Source organism: Erinaceus europaeus, chromosome X (genome assembly GCF_950295315.1).
Source record: "Erinaceus europaeus chromosome X, mEriEur2.1, whole genome shotgun sequence".
Lineage (NCBI taxonomy): Eukaryota > Metazoa > Chordata > Mammalia > Eulipotyphla > Erinaceidae > Erinaceus > Erinaceus europaeus.
The window spans coordinates 5,453,705-5,474,945 of record NC_080185.1 but is presented as its reverse complement, the minus strand read 5'-3'; the positions used below and the strand labels follow the sequence as shown (position 1 = coordinate 5,474,945).

The 21,241-nt window shown below is 48.0% G+C and overlaps 1 long non-coding RNA gene across 1 annotated transcript; it reads left to right on the top strand.

Moving 5' to 3' along the window:
* The first annotated feature begins 6,118 nt into the window (after nt 1-6,118).
* On the top strand, nt 6,119-19,595 carry LOC132535767 (uncharacterized). Its single transcript, XR_009547465.1, has 4 exons — nt 6,119-6,284; nt 11,452-11,700; nt 12,170-12,232; nt 18,746-19,595. It is a non-coding gene; the product is annotated as an uncharacterized LOC132535767 (long non-coding RNA).
* Nucleotides 19,596-21,241: the final 1,646 nt, after the last annotated feature.

Here is a 21,241-nt window from a genome sequence, read left to right as displayed (position 1 = left end):
CCCTCCCGGGACCGAGTGGGTCCAGGCAGAAAGGCCCACTCTAGCTCCTGCTTAGAGAGCAGGCGCTGATCCAGAGCTGTGCACTCCTACAGAAGTGCACGGGGATGGGGGCAGTGAGTGCTGCCCCCCAGGGAGGCCCTGACAAGGCTGGCATAGGTTTGGGGGGCACCATGTTCACCCCTCCAGGGCCAGCAAGGTCTGTGATTACAGGTGTTAAGTGGAATCATGGGAGAATCTATAGCAGCCAAGCAGAGCTGCAGCCTGGAAGCTGGTAGGCAGAGCTCATGCAGGAGAGGTGGCGGGGGGGGGGGTCCCACCTGCACCCCAGTCCCACTAAGCAGCAGCCTGTGCAAGTACCCAGGCAGTGCTGTCCCGACCTCCCAGCATGTACCAGAGATCCATCCTAGGGAGGTGACTTTGGTTAAGTCCTCCCCACATCCCCAAGGAGCGATCATTCATGGCTTCTGGGACACAAAAGCCCCTTAGTCCTTTAGACATCTAGAAGTGAACATGACAACCAGGACTCCAGAAACCCCCCTCTTCCTTTGTCCCATCTCCGGGAGCACTGTAACCCAGGTCTGAGCAGGTGCAGACCACCCTGGTCTGCTTCCTTTCTCTGCTCAGGCCAAGGCTCAGAGGCAGGGTGGGGTGCTTCTCTTTGAGGACCAGCCTGGCAGGGGATTGGAGGGTTGGAGGCGGCAGCCTACTGCCTCAGGCCACCCCACCTGATCCCCAGCATGGGGTCCCCACCCTGGTGTCTGAACCTCCCGGTTTGAAACCAAGTTGCAAAACTTCTGACTGGTCGGAATTAGTCAGGGGAGGAGCTGCTTTTGACTTTCTGTTCCCTATCCTAGTGTGCAGGTGGTGGCAGGGGTGGGCTGGGAAGTGGAGGACTTAACAACTAGCACCTGAGCCATCATTCCTCTGGCCGTGCGTGGACTCAGTCATATGGGCACCTTGCGTGGACTCAGTCATATGGGCACCTGTGCCCGCAGCTTGATAACAGGAACTGGGTTAAGGACAGGTGCAGAAATAGCTGAGTTGAACTTCCAGGGAACACCCTCCCCCAAAGCAAGCAAAGGAACTTGTTGCCAAAGGAGCCAAGCAAACTGCAATGTGCGTGTCTATTCCCTCAGGGGATGTTTTGCTAGCCAAGTTCTAATGGCCTTGTTTATCACACACTCCGGAGCACCCAGGACACTCCCCACCTCCCCAATTCCAGATCTTAGAGGGAGCTAAGTGGGATGGAGGAGCTCCCAAATACCCCCACCGAGCTGAGGCTGCAGTTCAGGTTAGCTCAGTTAGCACCTCCGGCCCTGTATCTCAGGCTGAACCTCCTACCTGTGCATCTGCTGGGAACAGCACCTTCTCTGCTCTAATATATGCAGGGAATCCGTTTACTGTTCACGTCTTAATTATTATTTTTTGAATAGCTCCATGGCAGAAAATCAAAGCCTGCTGGGTTTTATATTATACTAGGCGACTTTTTTCCCTCGGTTGTTTTGAACATAAAACATCTAATTAATCCATGTAATCGGGAGACTTTCTGTTTAAACCTCCTGTGCTCGTAAAACAAACTGAATGAAAAGTGTGGCTAATTGGTAGGGAGGCGGGGCTGGGGGGCAGAGGGGCTCCAGCCCAGGATTTCCTCATCAGAACAGCAGTGAATGCACAGGACAAGGCTGGGGGTTAGTATGGTCCTGGTAGAGAGAGCACCTCTCCATTTTGCCCCCCCCCATCCCATCTCCAAGCCTCAGCCTCCTCAGTCCCCATGCCCTGCCCTGGCTGGGAAACAAAATGACAAGAAACAAGAGACCATTTAATTGCAGAGATCCCTGCTGAATACAGAAAAGAGATTCACTTGTCAGCTTATTTAAAGCAAGTCCATCTGAACCATTTCTCTTTGGCCTTGAAGGGACCTCAGGAGCTCTCCATGGGGTTCAGGGTCCCTCCTATACCTTCCAGGAGGAGTTGACAACCAAATCACAAATGTTTCCAAGGGCAGAGCTCAGAGGGGACAAGGACAGGGCAAAAGCTCCAGAGAATAAGCTTCCCAACTGAACCAAGAGGAGAGAGTGGAGACCTGCCCTGTCACCTGGGAAAGGGGGCAAGTGGTAGGCTAGGGTTGCAGATACCCAGGACATTTTCTGGTGACTCTACTACTCCTAGGTCCCTGTAAGCGTGGGGGTGAGAATCTCAAAAGTGACCTCTTGGCTGGAGAACAGGTGATGATGGGGGAGAAGGCAATCATGGGTCATCTGCAGAGCATGGCTGCTCCCTGCTTTCTCTGCTGACTTTTTATATCTCAATCTGTCTGCCTGGAAACAAAACTTTTTGGTCTCTTTAAATGACCTGACTCTTGGGGTGGGCGGTGGTGCACCTGGTTGAGCACACACAGGACCAGGGTTCAAGGCCTTGCTCCCCACCTGCAGAGGGGACAGCTTCAGGAGCTGTGAATCCGGTCTGCAGGTGTCTGTCTTTATAGCTCCCTCGGTAACTCCTCATTTCCTCTCAATTTCCCAATGTCTTATCAAATAAAATAGAAAAAAGGGGGTGGGAATGGCTGTAGGAGCTGGTAGATTCATAGTGTAGGCACTGAGATCCAGCGATAGCCCTGATGGCAATAAAAACAACAATACTAATATGGCCTGACTTTTCTATGGGTCCTACCTCCAGGTGAGATTTTCTAAATTCCAGCCTTCTTCCATTCTAAGCCATGCCTCCATCTAGACCATAATAACTTCTTCCTCAGCTGTTCCTCCATTCCCTTTACCGTCTGTACCAAAACCAGAGAAAAGGCCGGAGTCTCAGGTCAGCCATAATCACCATAACTTGCCCTTATTTTGCTGCTAACAGGTTGGTTGCAGTAGACAGAGGAAAGCACATACTTAGATGGGAGTGCAGGTGGGTTCTAGGGTGTACCACCTCACCCAGCTCATTCCATGGGTTTAGCTAATTTGGGAGAGTGGGATATTCTCAGACAAGTGGGCTGATTATCACTTACCAGGGGATGGGATGGGTTAGCAGTGCTCCTGGAAAAGGTGCCCTTTTCCCAGAATTCAGGGTCCTTCATGTTTCTGTCTGTGTTTGTCCCTATCGGACCTGGGTTGGTGAACCAGTGCAGTCAATATAGAGATTTTATTATATTCGTAATGTAACATATTACATATCTGTGTTTGGACTCTCAAGGAGCCCAAGTTCAATCCCTAGGATCATATATGCTGGAGTGATACTCTGATTCTCTCTCATATGTAAATCCTAAGAAAATTACTCCTACCAACATTATGGCATAAAAGTCCTACAAAGACAGAGAATTTTGAATAGCAGCACCAGCCCAGGTCAAATCTCTCTTAAAACCAGAATACTAGGCCCCAATTTAAAGATGTACTGGTTGATGTGATGGTTTTTCTGTTTCATTTTATTTGTGATTAATAGTGGGTTACAAGTCTGTAATATTACAGTCTATAGTTCCACACTACACCCCCCACCAAAGTTCTGTGTTTCCACACTCCCACCTCCTGAAAATAGCCACCAGAGTGGTATTGAGGGGAATATACCTGACGTTTGTTTCCCCAACATTTAAAAGTTCATCACACATAATCTCAACAAAGAATTGAGGAGAGGGTGTGATTTTCAGGAATTCTAAACTTTATTCAAGAAAATTGAGAACATTCACATGTTAGGCCAAGAGAAAGACAAAGAGAGGAGTCCCATCTACTCACATAACCTTGGCAGAAAGAGAGAGAGAGAGAGAGAGAGAGAGAGAGAACCCTCAGAGGACTTACACCTTGGCCCAGGGCTGACCTAGGCAAAGACTGAAGCCACGCCTACAGGTCTAGTTGTTATACCCAAGCCCCGCCTTCACCTTTTCCAAGCTACACCTGTTATCACTTCCATCTCCTCAGCAGCAATTTCCTTCCCACAGGCACACAGGTGTGACACCTTAGGAGACATGTGTTCCAGCATGTGCAGCAGTATTTGTGTCCCCTGCAAGTACTTCCTGTATTTCTGCCCTCAACAGAGTTTTCACATAGTTTTACACACAGTTTACTTACTTTTACCTTTGTTTTTTTTCAAGTTCATGTGTATCATTTCTCTAGACCTTACAGATGAGTGAAACCACCCAGTTGTAGTCTTTCATCTATTTACTTGTTTCACTAAGCATAATCATCTACAGTTTTGTCCATTTTGTCCCACAAGACACAATAACATATTTTAGATTGCAAAGTAGCATTCCATGTAATAGGTATCCCATAACTTATTTTTTTAATTTTTTAATTTATTAGTTACTGGATAGACATATTTTTGACTGCAGAGTAGTGTTCTATGGACTATGTATCCCATAACTTTTTTTTAAATTTTTAAATTATTGGATAGAGACAGAGAAATTGAGATGGGAGGGAAGATAGGGAGAGAGACAGAGAGACACCTGCAAACCTGCTTCACCACTTGTGAAGCTGTCCCCCTGCAGATGGGGACCAGGCGCTTGAACCCAAGTCCTTGCGCATTGTCATTTGAACACCTAGCCAACCAGGTGCTCCACCACCTGGCCCCCCTCCCATAACCTCTTTACCCAGTTATCTGTCAAAGGGCATTTAGGCTGCTTTCACCCTCTGGATATTGTGAATAATGCAACTATGATCACGGGTGTGTATAGCCATGTTGTGAGTCAATGAGAGTTTTTTTGGCAGAAATCAAGCCGAATCAATCTGAATGGTAGAGCCCCATGGTGACAGATACCTGTGATAGCATCAACATGTGAGAGAGTGTGCTTCCAGAAAGTTTCTCTCTGCTGCTCAGCCTGCTCTAGCCACAGGTGGAAAAGTGACAGGTGACACTTTCATTCCCTTCCCTCCTCCCCCAAGCCATGCCCTGCTGGCATCCAGGCTGCCTGAGTGCTGACTCATCCCTGTGACACTTTCTGTTCCCATGGGAGTCCTGGCAGGAGAAAGGCTTATGTACAAGAGTGTGACCAGGGACAAGAATGGTAATATCTCCACAGGAAAGGACTCACAGTGTGACTGACATGACAGCAGCAAAGGGCAGAAGAATCTTCATGAAGCAGATGGGTAGGATTAGTTAAGGAAGAAGAGAGAACAGGACTCAGAGCAGGATCCAGCATTCTGCCCCCCTGTAGAGACCCATCCAGGAGAGGGAACAGCCAGGGGTATCTGAGGACCCCAGGATCTGATCACCTGAACCCCAGAGTATGCCCCAGGGGTTCTGCCTTCCTGTGGCTGGTCGTATGGTATCTCTGAGGCAGGGACAGATCCAGGCCACCTCCTCCAACTCAGGAATGTATCCCTATTCCTCTGAATCTGCAGAGGCCACCTGGATTCTCTGCCAGTCCAGCCTTTCCAGAGAAGGTGCCAGAGATGCTCCTCCCCCTAATGCCCATCTCCCCCTACCCAGACTCCACTCTCCTCATATCAGGAGCTGGAGTAAAGGTAACCTGGAATGAGACCATGATCACAGGCATCCAGTGCAGTGCCCACCAGGGGGTGGTGCTCACTACCATTTGACTCTGCTGGGCCAGAGAGACAGCTCACCAGGTAAGGTGACTGTCTTGCCATGCCTGTGGCCCAGATTCAAGCCCCAGTGCCACTCAGAACACCACAGAGTAGGGAATGCTCTAGTGTCTCCATGTCTCTTCTTTGTCTATCTCATAAAAAAAGTTGACTCAAGAACAGTGAGATCATACTGCTGCAGTCTCTCTCCCCCCTCCCCCTCCCTCTCCCCCTCCCTTTTCCTTCCCCTACCCTTCTCCCTCACACATACAGACACATGCACTGAAATTGCTATTGGGTTTGCTTAGTCCTCACTCCATCCTTCCTTTGTTTCCTCCTCCTCCTCCTCCTCCTCCTCCTCCTCCTCCTCCTCCTCCTCCTCCTCCTCCTCCTCCCCCCTGTGCCTTTCCTCCTTCTCTCTCTCCTCCCTCTCTTTGGCTTAGTTGCCATGGGATGTGTGTTAGTTTCCTGTGGCTGCCATAACAAAGGACCACAAACTCACTCGGTGCCTTGCAACAGAACTGTATTTATTCCTGCAGACATGCGCATTTGCATGTGCATGTGTGTATGTCTTTGTGTGTGTGTGTGTGTGTGTGTGTGTGTGTGTGTGTGTTGTGTTCTCTAGCCAGAGTCTAGAATCAAGTGTAAGCTGACTCTCGAGGCTGTGAGAGCAGCCCCTTCCTGCTTTGGTGACCCCTGATGTCCCCTGCCTGGTGGCTGCCTGCTCCCCCTGTGGCCTGCAGCCTCCTCCTGCCTCTGAATGTCACTGAACAGCAGGTAAGCTCATTCACAGATACCAGGTGGATGCGTTTTCTGGGGACCAGCAGCTACAGTAGCAGATTCTAGCTCCCTGGTCCCATGGAATCAAGGCACACCCCTGCACTGACCCAAGCTGGGGTCCCCAGTTAGACCTGTTATGGGGAAGATGACCTGGGACAGGGCAAAGGGGACACACAGGTAGGTCAGAGTCTAGGAGGGCTCTGGGGATGGTGTTAGGTAAAGCCTGGTGGCCTGTGTGGTCCCCCCAGGTGGCTGTTTGCTCCTGCTGGGGGAAGAGGAGGGGAGGGTAGGAAGTGGGGACAGCTATCCAGGTTTCACTAAGAGGACAGAAGAGGCTCCTCATCACCCCATACAGAGGACAGCACTCCAGTTGGCAGGGGACAGCAGGGCCTAGCCCTAGAGCCACCTGGGCTCCAGTCCTGACTACTTCACATGCCACTTCAGGCCACTTCATAGAGGTAAGATGGCAGCTGTGAGCCTGAGGAGCCTGAAGCTCAGGAGCGCCTGAAGTAGGCGTGTGTGTGTGTGTGTGTGTGTGTGTGTGTGTGTGTGTGTGTGTGTGTGTATGTGTGTGTGTCTGTCTGTGTGTGTACAGAGACAGGCTGGTGGCCCTCGGGAAAAGTGCAGGCAGCACCCCTCCCTCACATTTCCAAGAAGGTGGTAACAAATGACAGGAGAGAAAGGCTATGTCTGTCCCCAGAGGGGGAGGGGACAGTCCCGTGACCAATCTCAATGATTAGTGGCACGAGGAGGGCTCTTTGTTCCAGGCATGTGCGTGCCTTTTAATTTCCTCTTGTGGGCTCCAGAGGGGCTTGGTAACCATGCCATTGGCATTCTCTGCCAGCCGCCCTGGGCACAGGCACTCTGGGAGCGGGCTCTGGGTGGCACGGTGCCACCTGCACACGCTACATCTGCTCAGCCCTCCTCTGGACCATAGTCAGGCTGCTGGGAGGAGATGTCTGTTCTGGTCCTAAGGTGACTGCCAAGGGCCCACTGACCCTGACACCTTTCTTGCTTCAAGCAATACAAAAAAAGACAGAGGGGCAGGGATCCCTAAATGCCAAAAGCACAGAAGTCATAAATGTGGTCAATTCAGGGAAGACCTATTGCTCGTCAGAGTTCTCAGGGTGGTCTAACCTGCCAGTCCTGGGGGCTTTAAAGGTCTCTTCCAGGGACTGGGCGTTGGCTTACCTGATTGAGCACACACATTACTATGTACAGGGACCCAGGTTCAAGCCTCTGCCCCCCACTTACAGGGAGGTGCTTCACAAGCAGTGAAACAGGTCTGCATGTGTCTCTCTATTTCTCTTCCTTTCTTTTTTATTTTATTTCTTTTTATTTATTTTCCCTTCTGTTGCCCTTGTTTTTTATTGTTGTTGTAGTTATTATTGTTGTAGTTATTGATGTTGTCGTTAGGGCAGAGAGAAATGGAGAGAGGAGGGGAAGACAGAGAGGGGGAAAGATAGACACCTGCAGACCTGCTTCACCGCCTGTAAAGTGACTCCCCCGCAGGTGGGGAGCCAGGGGCTCGAACCAGGATCCTTAAGCCGGTCCTTGCGCTTTGTGCATGTGAACTTAACCCACTGTGCTACTACCCGATTCCCCTCTCTTCCTTTCTATCTCTCCCTTTCCACTCAACTGTCTTATCAAATAAAACAGGAAAGAAAAAAGTTGCTAGGAGTGGTGGATTCATAGTACAGGCACCAAGCCCAGCAATAATGCTGGTGGTAATAATAATAATAAATAATAATAATGTAAATTCACAGAGCACTGACCCTGTGACAACAGGTCCTCCTCTCTGGGGTATGAAATACAGGCATCTGCACTAAATTCTACCTATCTGCTATCCCCCAAATTCATGATCTCCTCAAGACCAAGACACTGTTCTTATACCAACACACATACACACACACATGCACACACACACACACACACACACACACACACACACACACACCTTTTTCTCTATGCCCTGCACAATTTCTCAAAAACATATGGGGGGGGCAGATAGTGACACACCCAGCTGAGTGCACACGTTACCACATGCAAAGACTCAGGTTCAAAGTCTCCCTCCCTACTAGCATCTGGGAAGTTTCATCAACGGTAAAGCAGGTCTGCAGGTGTCTGTCTTTCTCCATTTCTGTCTCTCCCTCCCTTCTCAATTTCTATGTATCCTAACCTATAAAATAGAAATTTTAAAAAGAATGAAAAGAAAGAGGAAAAATGGCCACTGGGAGCAAGGATTCATAGTTACAGCACCAGGTCCCATTGATAACCCTAGTGGCAATAAAAATTTAAAAGAAGAAGAAGGAGAAGGAGAAGGAGGAGAAGGAGGAGGAAGAGGAGGTGGAGGAGGGGGAGGAGGAGAAGGAGAAGGAGAAGGAGAAGGAGAAGGAGAAGGAGAAGGAGAAGGAGAAGGAGAAGAAGGAGAAGAAGCGGTTTCTCCCTAAGCAGGCACCAGTGACCAAAAGCTGAGCTAGTTGGGAGGGTAGGTGGGGAGGTGCTAAGACCCAGTTTTGCTGGTCACCAGCAAATGACAGGTATATCCCCTCTTTGAAATCTGAGTGTCCATATGTGTAGCACAGTGGGGCAGCAGCATGGCAGCTTCACCTTGGTAGGAGATCACTTCTAGGCATGGCTGGGTGGCCCTAGGTAGGCCTTTGCCCCCGTGCTGGAAAAGGGACATTGACATCAATTGTCCGGAATGGATTTTGGGGGTGTGGCTAGTGGTGCACTGGGTAGAGTGTAGAGCACACAAGTTACTACTATGCACAAAGACCCAGGTTCAAGACTCCAGCCTCCACCTGCAGGGAAGAAGCTTCAAGACTAATGGATCAGTGTTACAAGTGTCTCTCTTTCTCTGTCTCTCACTGCCTCCTTCTCTCTGTCTATCAGTAAAGGAATAAACGGGGGAATTAAGTGGGTGGAGTCACTATGCAGGCATGAGCCCCAGCAATAACTCGTGGTACCAAAAAGAAAAAAAAAGGGGGTTTTGCCATGCAAGAAGCCCATATTTACATCCCAGTGCCTAGTCCAAGATGCCTACAGCTGCTTGGGCACATAAGAGGATAGACCCCTAATTGTGTGGAGTTGTACCCCCATCCTATGATTTTGCTAATGTCTCCTTTCTTAAATAAATAAAAAAGAGGGGGAAAAAAGAAGGTAGACCCCGGAAGACGCCTAGGTTCTCCTTCCTTTCTCTATCCCTCCCTCTCTCCCTTCCTTCCTTTCTCCTTTGTTTTCTTTTATTTTGATAGGACAGAGCGATACTGAGAGGGAAGGTGGAGGTAGAGAAGGAAAGAGAGACACCTGCAGTAATTGTTTCATCACTTGTGAAGCTTCCCCCCTGCAGGTGGGGAGCAGGGGCTCGAACCCAGGTTCTTGTGTACTGTAAAGTGTGCTTTCACCAGGTGCATCAGCATCCAGCCCCTGTCCTCTTTTTCTGTGTGTGAGGAAAAGTCGACTGAGCTTCACCTCTGCTGAAAGGGGAAGAGCTGCCTGAACTGGACTGCCCTCCACCTGACCTGCCTTGGGGCAGAGGGGCCTGGAGACAGAAAGTGGTTGGAATCAGCAGCTGTGACAGATTCTACAACTGAAAGGCCTGTTTCAACCAGCAGACCCTTAGCCACTCAGCAACGGCCTACATCCCAGCACCGCAGACCGACCACAGGCCCCCACACTCCTGGTCCCTTGTGCGAAGCCGTTGATAGCTCACAGGACGGCCTCCAGCAAGGGACTTGGAGCTGGTGGCTTCCAGCAGCTAGCTTCCTGTTCCTGCGCCCTGCTCCATCTACTCTGGCCATACAGGGGCTTCTCCCAGAGCAGAGGAGGGCTTCTGCCTCTGGTTGGGTGGTGCAAAGGCTAACTTCTGTTCCAGGTTTATAGTTTACTGTTTTCATTTCTTGGGCACATTATAACAGATCCCCACCATCTTGATGCCTTCACACAGCACAGCACAAGTTCCAAGTCACCTTCACTTGGCTAAGTCAGGTGTCAGTAGGGTGTTTATCTTTGGAGGCTGTGAGGGTAGAGCCCCTTTCTTCCCACTCTTCAGCCCCAGGTGCTTGTTTTCCATGGCTTGTGATCCCTCCCTCCATGTTCACAGTAATCACACCCATGTACTTTCTGTACATCTTCTCTTCTTTATCAAATCTCTCCTTTCTGCCTCTGTTTATCTATTTTTATCTAAGTTATGTTGGCTTACAATATTGTACATCTTTTAGGGGTACAGTTCCATATTTGAGAAGGCAAATATGTGTTGCCACAACACAGGTGACACTCATTCAATGTTTCTCCCCACAAGTCCACTGGACCCTTTTCCAGCCCCATTCTCCTCTGGTAACCTCAGTTCTGTGGTCAGAGTCTAAGGGTTCTTTCTAGTGAAATCTGCCCCAGAGTGATGAGTATTGAAGCAACCTGTAGACTGTGATGATCTTAGCTCAGGTCCTCTCAGTTCAGTCTCATACAGCCCAGTGCCAGCTACCTCATGGGCACCCCACCCCCTTGGCCTTCTTTGAGTTTAACTTGTGAGCAATCCAGCTAGTTCCTCATACCCAGTCCGAGTGAGTGACAGTGGTGGTGGAAAGGCCTTGTGTGGGTGGCGTCTCCTCCCCATGGTATTTCTGGTGGCATCTGTGTGTACATGAACTGGATCATGAATCTGGAACCTTCGGCATATGGCATGCACATGGCAGAGAGGAATATTCTCATTGTTCTCTGAGCACTGGATACAACAGTCTGTGCCTACCACCCGTTGTTGTTTCTGGAGTCTCCCCCAAACATTGCCACCAGCAGCCACAGCAGTAAAACATGCATGCCCCTTGGCTGGCCACAATCACTCGAGCGGGTGAGGATCTAATGTCAGCTGCAGCTGGCATGGCACAGTTTGTCTGGTGGTTGGTAGGAGTCAGAAAAGGGACAGTAAAGTCTCCAAATGTGTACAATGACCAGACTCCCTGGGCTTGGCCACAGCAGGCTGCAGGGATTGGCTGACACTCAAAAAGGTGGTCAGGCAATGTTGGGGGTGGGGCAGAGGTCCATCTGCTCAAAGCCTGGGCAATCACATAGTCTGCCCCCTGCTAGGCAGGGAAGCACTTTGGCTCAGCTTGGGAAACTGAGGAAGGAGAAGCTCCTGCCCCACCCCAAACTGAAACTATCCTCCTAGGTCCCAGGAAGTGGAAATGCACAGCAAGTAGGGCCATTATGGCTTCTCATGCCTTCGGAAGACACCTCCAACCTGCACCTGTCTCTACTTGGGAAAGGTCCAACTTAGTCCTTACTTCAATGCACCAATGAGTCCGTCTGTCCATTCCACTACCATAAAACAACTGTTGGCATGTTCCTCTTTTCTTTGTGAAATTAGCACCAGCTACTGACCCCATGGACAAGTTCATCTACAGTGACTCCAGTGGAGGTAAGGAATCTAGAAATAAAAAGACTCACTTCTCTCCAGATTTTTGGGGGGGAGACAGCAGCCCTGGTCATTCAAGAACAATATGATGTCTTGCCCAAGCACCACTGAGGATCCTGAGACCCTTTCAGGAGTCCCCAAGATCAAAATGCTTTTGACAGCAGCACCAAGCTGTGCTTGCCTGATCTCCCCTCTTACTCTCACAGTCACCACTTATTTTTTTTTATTTTATTCATTTCATTTCTTTTTATTTTCTTGTCACCAGGGTGATTGCTGAGGTTTGGTGCCGGAACTGTGAATCCACTGCTCCTGGCAGCCATTGTTTCCATCCCTTTCTATTTTTATTTGACAGGACAGGGAGTAATTTAGAGAGGAGGGGGAAATAGAGAGGGAGAGAGAAAAAGAGACACCAGCGGACCTACTTCACCACTTCTGAAGATTTTCTTTTCTTTCTTTCTTATTTTTTTTCCAGGGCCCTGCCCAGCTCTGGCTTCTAATGGTAGTGGGGATTGAACTTGGGACCTCAGAGCCTCGGGTAGGGGAATCTGTTTGCATCACCATTATGCTGCCTCACCAGCCCACAATCACCATTTATTTCTAGAGAGAACCTGATATGTGCTGTCGCAACTGACTCAAGATAGACTCAAGAATCCAGCAGCCTTCTGTTAGCCATCCTCCACCAGGCAAAAGAGTGCAAATATGGAAGACAGTGCCACTCTTCCCAACTGTCACTTGTGTTTCGGAAAAGTAGCTTTTTGTGTTGACATATCATGGGGTCCTGAGTGTGTATTAGATCAATGTTTAAATGTTTTCTCTTTTTTTTTTCTTTTTTACCAGATCCATGGGACTGGAGAATTTTTTGTAGTTGTATCTATAATTATTTTCTGTGGTAGGACAGAGAAGTTGAGAGGGAAGGGGGACAGAGAGGGAAGAGAGACAGAGAGACACCAGCAACATTGCACCTCTAGTTAAGCTTCCCCATATAGGTGGGGAGTGGGGGCTTGAACTTGGATCCTTACATACAGTAATGTGTGTGCTAGACCAGGTGTGCCAATCCCCCACACCCCGGCTCCATTTTAAATGGTTTCTCTACTTTAATTCCTAAAACTTATAAGAGCAATCCCTAGTGTTTGACTGAGGCTGTCATAGGAAAGTGGAGCACCTTCTCATTGGACACCTGTGTCATCCTAGAGGGTGAGACGCGGCCCCTGGCCTCGCAGGGGTGTTGGGGGCAGAGGCAGGACTCCAGTCTAGGTGTTGTGAATGCTTGTACATAGCCAGTATTTTTGTGAAAAGCTTCAGGGCTTTGTTCTGGTGGAAAAAGTGAAATGAACCACAGTGCTAGGTTTTCCTGGCTGCCAAATCTTTGGAGTTCTGGCAAGTCCAAACACTCTACCCAAGGGGGTTTGCCCCCTGCCACCTTGAGGAACAACAATGAGGGAGACATACTAAACCTGCAACCATGTGAGATGCTGGTGACCCCATCTGGAATTCCAAAGCCCCCTGCAGAACCATTCTATCCAGTCCCACCCCCACTACAGAGAGCTCCTCCCAGAACGCAGGCGAAGTATTATAACTGGCAGAGAACTGCAGACGCCCCCAAATTCTGCTGTGACACCCTATATCACACAGCCTCTTACTCTGGCTGCAGAACTATTGTATTTTTATTAATTTATTTATTATTGGATAGAACAGAGGGAAATTGAGAGGGAGGAGGTGACAGAGAAGGAGAAAGAGACAGACCCACCTGCAGACTTGCTGCTTCACTCATGAATCATTCGTCTTGCAGGTAGAGAGTGGGGACTCAAACCCGGGTCTCTGTGCCTGGTAGTATGTGTGCTCTACTGGGTGAGGCACCACTCAGGGCCCTGGCCACAGATTTTGCTTCTCTTCGTCCTGCCTCTGAATTGTTGAATTGTTCCTGTACAGGGGTACAGGGCTCTCTCTCTCTCTCTCTCTCTCTCTCTCTCTCTGTCTCTTGCTGTGGACCCCCTGTTTGCAGTCTGCATGCACAGGAAAGCACCCCTCAAAGCCGTTATGCTTGCAGTTTACATGCTGTGGAGTCCCCCCCAACCCCATGGGAAAAAGCTAGCAAGTGCCCACTCCAGGTTCCCTGGGTCTGTTTGTCACACCCATGTCACCTGAACAGAACCTGTGGCCTGACCTGACTACACACACTGCACAGGCACAGCTGCAAAACTGATGGCCACGTTGTCCAGGAATTGTCCCCAAAAAGCTGAGTGGGGAATGGACCAAGACTTGGAGGCCACAGCGATGACACCTATTAGTAACAGAAATCCAGCTGTAATGGCTAGCTGTGGCTCCCTGGCCCAGTTGCAGGCTGTGAAGGGAACTGCTGGATATTACTTTGGCAACAGACTTAGTTTCCAACATTCCAGGCTTGGCAGTGGGGCAGGGAGTACTCAGCATCCCAGGGAGGACTGGCAGGGGTGGGTACACCCCAGAGAAGGGGGCAGGCATGGGAACCCTCCTCCCCTTACCATACACCAGTAACTGTGAATCAAGAATCATCATTTCAGTACATTTGTCACAACTGCTTTGTGCATCCAGTTCCCTCTGAGCCGCACTAATTGTCCAGATGTGCTTTGAGGCACAGTTGTGAGTGCTCGCAGTCACTTCCCATCAGCCTATTCACAGAGGGTGACTGAGAGCACAACCAAACTTCAGTCATTTCCCTCCAGATTTTTCCACACTGCAACTTGACCAAACCATTCCCTCAGAATCAACCCTCAGCAATACCCCTCAAAAGTTCACTTCCCTCAGGTGACAAATGCAGGAGGGAGGTACTCTCTCAGGCCTCAAGATCTCTTTTTCTTGTATGAAAAAGATCCAAATAGACCTAACTTCCAAAGCTGACAGAAGAAGCAGAAAATTTGAGTAGTACAATATCTACTAAAGAAATTGAATGTTAATTGAAAACATCTCCTCCCCCAAACCCCTCCCCAGACCCACACAGATTCACTTGTGAATGCTTCCCAACACTTTATGAAGAAAGCACACTGACATTACATAAGCTTTTTCAAAGAGAAGGAAGAAAGGAAGGAAGGAAGGAAGGAAGGAAGGAAGGAAGGAAGGAAGGAAGGAAGGAAGGGAGGAAGGGAGGAAGGGAGGGAGGGAGGGAGAGAGGGAGGGAGGAAGGAAGGAAGGAAGGAAGGAAGGGAGGAAGGGAGGGAGGAAGGAAGGAAGGAAGGAAGGAAGGAAGGAAGGAAGGAAGGAAAGAAGGGAGGAAGGAAGGAAGGAAGGAAGGAAGGAAGGAAAGAAGGGAGGAAGGAAGGAAGGAAGGAAGGAAGGGAGGGAGGGAGAGAGGGAGGGAGGAAGGAAGGAAGGAAGGGAGGAAGGGAGGGAGGGAGGAAGGAAGGAAGGAAGGAAGGAAGGAAGGAAGGAAGGAAAGAAGGAAGGAAGGAAGGAAAGGAAGGAGGGAGGAGAGGAGGGAGGGAGGGAGGAAGGAAGGGGGAAGAAAGAGGGGGGAAGGAGGGTGGGACACAAGCAGGCAGTGGGACATAAATTAGGACCAAAGAAGCAGCTCAGCTGGTTAGAGTGCCAGCTTTTGCATGCCTGCAGTCCCAAAGGATACAAGTTCAATCCCTGGTACTATCTTGTGCCAGAGCTGAATAGTATTCTGAGAAGTGCTCTAATTCTCTGCCTATCTATCTATCTGTCTATCTATCTATCTATCTATCTATCTATCTATCTATCTATCTATCTACCTATCTACTTGTCTCATTATTTCACTTTCACAATTAATTAAAATCACACAATTTAATTAATTAAAATTAAAAATTAATTTTAAAAATAATAAGCAGGTTGGGGAGACAGCATAATGGTTCTGCAAAACTTTCCTACCTGAGATTCTGAAGTCCCAGGTTCAATAACCAGTACTACCATAAGCCAGAGCTGAGTAAGGCTCTGGTCTTTCTGTGTGTTTCTCTTAGTACCCTTCTCATTAAAATAATTTAAATTAAATAAAAACTGTAAAAAGAAAGGGGGCATTCTTCCTGTTGTTCGTGAGATCACTATAAACTCGAGTATAAAACCTGACAAAGATATAACAAGAGATATAACACTGTACACCAATTTCTCTCCTGAACATTGTCTCAGATTTTTAACAAAATAGCTACACATGGAGGTATAGCCCCATTAAAAGTCCATATATACAACAATTTGTGTGTGTGTGTGTGTGTGTGTGTGTGTGTGTGTGTGTGTGGAGAGAGAGAGAGAGAGAGAGAGAGAGAGAGGGAGAGAGAAAAGAAAAAAGACTGCACATTCATAATCGTACTTAAGTTTTTGGGAGTCACCTTACAAATATACCTGTCCCTTAATTCTTAGTCTAGAGTCTGCTTCTAGAAAAGCACAATGTAATATACCGACCAGTTGAGATTTAATACAGGCATGTGAGGGCAGTTTAACAGTAGAAAGTTGATCTGTGTGATGAGTCATATCAGCAGCAGAAAGGAGAAAAATATACAATTATTAAAATTGATGCAGAAATATGTTTGACTCTGCTCCAGGACCACCCATGATAAAACAAGCAAGCAAGCAGAAATCTCAAAGCCAATTAGAGCTAGAAAGGAACTTTTCTCATCTGATAAAGAGAAAGAACAGAAGACTACAGCAACCATCACAACCTCCAGTAACAAGGCTGACATTTTCACCCCTAGACTGGGAAAGAGAACATATCCCCCTAGTCACCACTTCTGTTCCACACTCTGGTTCAATTCTGTTAGCAAGACTGGAGGGCAGGATAAAGATCAGAAAAGAATAAACATATCGATTCTTCACAAATTATGCAACTGCGTGTAACAGGAATCTTATAGAATCTGCAGACAAATTTAAACGTTTTTGTGCTACTAGGTTAAGTGCCTGTATGATGAATCCACCACTCCCAGTAGCCATTTTTCTTCGTTTTATTTTGTTTCATCATATTTTATAGGACAGAAAGAAATTGAGAGGAGAGAGAGAGACAGCGAGGGAGAAAGAGAGACACCTGCAGGCCTACTTCACCACTCATGAAACTTCCCCTCCGAAGGTGGGGAGGGAGGCTTGAACCTGTGCATTCAACCAAGTGCTCCCTCCACCTGGCCCCTTAAATTTATATTCCTTTAAGTAGTAGGTTACAAAGTCTGCATCTATAAGAATAGGTTTGCACTGTTATAACAATAGCAAATAGAGTACGGCATTGCAGAATACATTTATAATGATGTCAGTAGTCTAAAATACTTACCTAGCAATAAGTCCAATGGCAGATGCACAGGACTTTCCACCCTGACAGTATAAAGGCATTATTGAGAGAATTAAGATCTCATTGATATAATGGCTATGTCAATATTTATGGGCTAGAAGACTGTTCTAAATCTATCAAATTTCTCCATGTTTACCCACACATTTGATGCAACTGCAGTAACAGCTCAAGTAGACTAAATGGTTTCAGTAGCAATAGCTATCAAGAAGGACTAAACTCAGGCTATGTGATACTTTACTGGAGCAAGTACACTCAGAAGTCACTTTGAAATGCTCTAGAATAAAGACTCTTAAAAGAGACCCTCACACAAATTGCTACCTAATTATGAAAAGATAACTCCAATAGCTTACTCTAGGCCAACTGAATGTCTTGTGCAAAAAATGTGTTGTGAGTCCCATCTCACACCATAGACCCAAACCAATGTTAGTTGAAATGTAAAAGGTAAAAAGAAAGAAAGAAAATGAGTAAAAGAAAGGGGAAAAAAACCCAGAAACATAGGGAGCTGGGCAGTAGCGCAGCAGGTTAAGCACACGTGACGTAAAGAGCAGGGACCAGCAGAAGGATCCTGGTTTGAGCCCCCGGCTCCCCACCTGCAGGGGAGTTGCTTCACAGGCGGTGAAGCAGGTCTGCAGGTGTCTGTCTTTCTCTCCCCCTCTCTGTCTTTCCCTCCTCTCTCCATTTCTCTCTGTCCTATCCAACAACAATAATAACTACAACAATAAAACAACAAGGGCAACAAAAGGAAATAAATAAATAAATAAATAAATAAAATTTAAAGAAAACCCCAGAAACATAGAATACCTTCATGGTCTTAAGCAGGCAAAGCTAACTTAAATGGGATATTAAATGCACTAATCATTTACAAATATGTTGGACGGGGGCCAGGCGGCGGCACACCCGATAGAGTGGGCCCATTGCTGCACTCAAGGGCCTGGATTCCAGCTTCTGCTCCTCATCTGCGGGGAGGAAGCTTCAAGAGCAGTGAAGCAGGTCTGCAGGTGCCTCTCTTTCCCACTATTTCCCTCCTCTCAATTTTCTTTTTTTTTCTTTATGATTATTTTTATTTGTACAGAGACAGACAGAAATAGAGAGGAAGGGGAATATGGAGAGGGCAAGAGACAGAGACACCTGCAGCTCTGCTTCACCACTTGTGAAGCTTTCCTCCTACATGTGGGGGTTGGGGGCTTGAACCCAGGTCCCTGAGCATTGTAACATGTGCACTCAACCAGGTGCACCACCACCTGGCCTCCTTATTTTTTCTCTGTTCAATCAAATAAAAAGAAGAAAAATGGAGGACAAGGAAAAAATGTCTACTGGGACTGATAGATTCATAATGAAGATGCTGAGGACTAGCAACAACACTGGTGATAAAAATAAAGTAGAAATTGGACCACGTTAAAATGTACTCCTGTTCATTAAGAAAACATTAAAAATGGAAAATGACCATCCTGAAAGAGTGGAGAAAACATTTGCTGTGTATACATACTCAGGCCTTTTGGCAATATTTTCTGTAGAAACATCTTTTTTTCTAACTGATTCACAAGAATTGTTTATATGTTATAGATAGTTGTTTAAGCTGTATATTGAGAATGCATAACCCAGAGAACTTTCTAGAATAGATACAGAATTTGTGCAAAGCAATCATAAAAAAGGCATTCCAATAAGAAAGTTGGCAAAAGGCCTGAATAAACATTTCACAGAAGAGTGTAAGCATATGGCCAGAGGCTGGTCAACCTCAGGGGTCATCAGAAAAATAGAGATTAACATTCCCTGCACTTATCCCTACAGAGAGGGTGTGAACTGCACAGCCACCTTAGAAATCAGTGTGGTAGCATCTAAAGCAGCTGGGCATACATGAGTCACTGCACTGCTCCACCACCAGCAGTGCAGAAGCCACGACAGAAATGGCGCCCTCGGCTTTGCTGGTCCTGTCCAAAGTGGAAAGAAGCCAAAAACACACCAGGAACAGAATGGATCAAAAAATAGAGCAGTGCTACGTGGCCCTGTGTTTCTGAATAAATCCTGATTTCTGAGGGAATTATTCACCCTTTTTCCTCATGATTGAGAGCCCAGTGCCCCATCCACAGTGCCACCTCCCAGACCACCCTTTTCCTAATTTATCAGGAGAATGATGTGAAAAGAGTCCTGCTAAATGGTCATACCTCTGGACCACCAGGAGTCTAGATTTTCTCCTGTGTCAGCCAGCCAGTTCTCTGCTCATTCAATGTCAGTATAGGGCTTCCCTGCTACTGTTCCAGCCCCTGAGGGGCAACAGCAATAAAGACCCACAGTTGTCAATTGGGAAAACTGAAGTGATCCTGAGAATGAGAGGATCACTTGGAGAACTGTCCTGGAAGCAAATGATGCCAAAAATGATACATCAGGCAAAGAAGCCACCATGTTGCAACTGCTACCATGATGCCAAACTGACTTCTCTGGGCAGACGACCACACTAATGTGTCCTAGACCCTACTTCCCCAAAGCCCTACCCCACTAGGGAAAGATAGAAACAGGCTGGGAGTATGGATCGACCTGTCAATGTCTATGTGCATCAGAGAAGCAATTACAGAAGCCAGACCTCCCACCTTCTGCACCCCATAAAGATCTTTGGTCCATACTCCCAGAAGGATAAAGAATAAGGAACCTTCCAGTGGAGAGGATGGGATACAGAACTCTGGTGGTGGGAATTCTATGGAATTGTACTCCCGCTTATCCTACAATCTTGTCAATCATTATTAAAGCAACAATAATAATAACAACAAAGATTGCTTACACTGGAAAGAAAAAAACCTGAATGAAAGAGTGAAAGAAAGGAAGAAAGGAAAGAAAGGAGGTCCTAGTCAGGTATGAATATCCCAGACTTAATGCTAGGAAAAAGCAACCAGACACAGAAAAAGCAAGTTCAGTGTGCTTCTGTTTATTTAAGTATCCAGATCAGGTGGCAGTGCCCTGAGGGGAGGAACACTGTGGGGGCTGCTGGGGATCACATGGGTTCCCCTTCCTGGGCTGGGTGCTGTGTTCCCATGGTGAATGAGCCCGTGTAATGCATCATAGGAGCACTTTTCTGTATTGAAGGAAATGATCTTGAACCTCATCAAGAACATATGCCCACACAGAAGCTGCTAGAAGCCAGCAGAGTCACAGTCGCCTGAGCTGGCCTGGCAACTGTGACGCTCTCCCCAGGATAATGTTTCCTTCCTCCCCACTCAGTCATCTGTGTAGCCATATGAAGTGTGACCCAACCCAAGATTCAAGGCAGGGGGCCCCAATAGCTGACAACATCACAGGGTGCCTGGCTCAGTGGCCCCTTGTTCATGGAGCTGCCTGGCTGGTGGGGGTTCAGGGCCGCATTTCAAGCATAACGGGTTTCCTACTCACCTGCCTTAGCCTATAGCCCAGTAGTAAGGGCCCCACCCTCAGTGATGTCACACCATCTGATGATTCTCCCTGCTGGGTCAGTGGAGACACAGGGCCCTTGGCGGCACTGGGAATAAAATGCCTTCTTCCTACACTTTGGAAAGGCTCTGCGGGTCTGCTCTGTGATAAATGGTCACAGTAATGAAATTCACACTATTTAATCACAAAGCTATAACTTAATTAAAAACACACGAAGGATTGATCCAGGCGCGCTCCCCCAGCTTCTGGCCTTATTAGATTTGCTGTTCCTTTGCTCTACCTTGCCTGGAATGCTCAGGGACAGAAGTCGATGGCCGAGGAGCTGTCACTGTCCTGATGGGATGGGCCCCACTTGGAGGTCCTAAGCAGACCAGGCTGAAGGGAGGTGGGGGGTCAAGGACTTCAGCCCTTCTCTGCCTTCACCTGTGGTGTTTCCCAGGCAGACCTTGCCCAGCTGGTGTTCTGCCTTTGTGGGATCTGATGTAGGCCTCTCCCCACCCTGTGACACCCCCCTCACCATCCACAGAGCTGATGGGGTTCTAGCCTCTGAGGGTACGGGCACCCCACACAGCATCGGGGTGCAGAGTGGCTTCAGACTCTGAGCCTCCTGAGCCCAGTAAGTGTTCGGTCCTCCGGGAGATAGACAGGGGCAGCAGCTGCCCTACTGGGCACTTGTGGAAACTTACACTAAGTAGGAGCAGATGCCACCCACAAACCCATCTCTGCACCCCTCCCTTCCCGAAAGTTCGACTCACATCTACAGCTGTGCAGGTGAAATGGGAAAACCAGCAGAGGGGGATGATGAAAGGAGGAGGAGAAACATCCTTGGTGTGTGGCAGCCACTCCTGAATCCCTATAGGCTGGAGGGAACTGACAGAACCGCCCAGT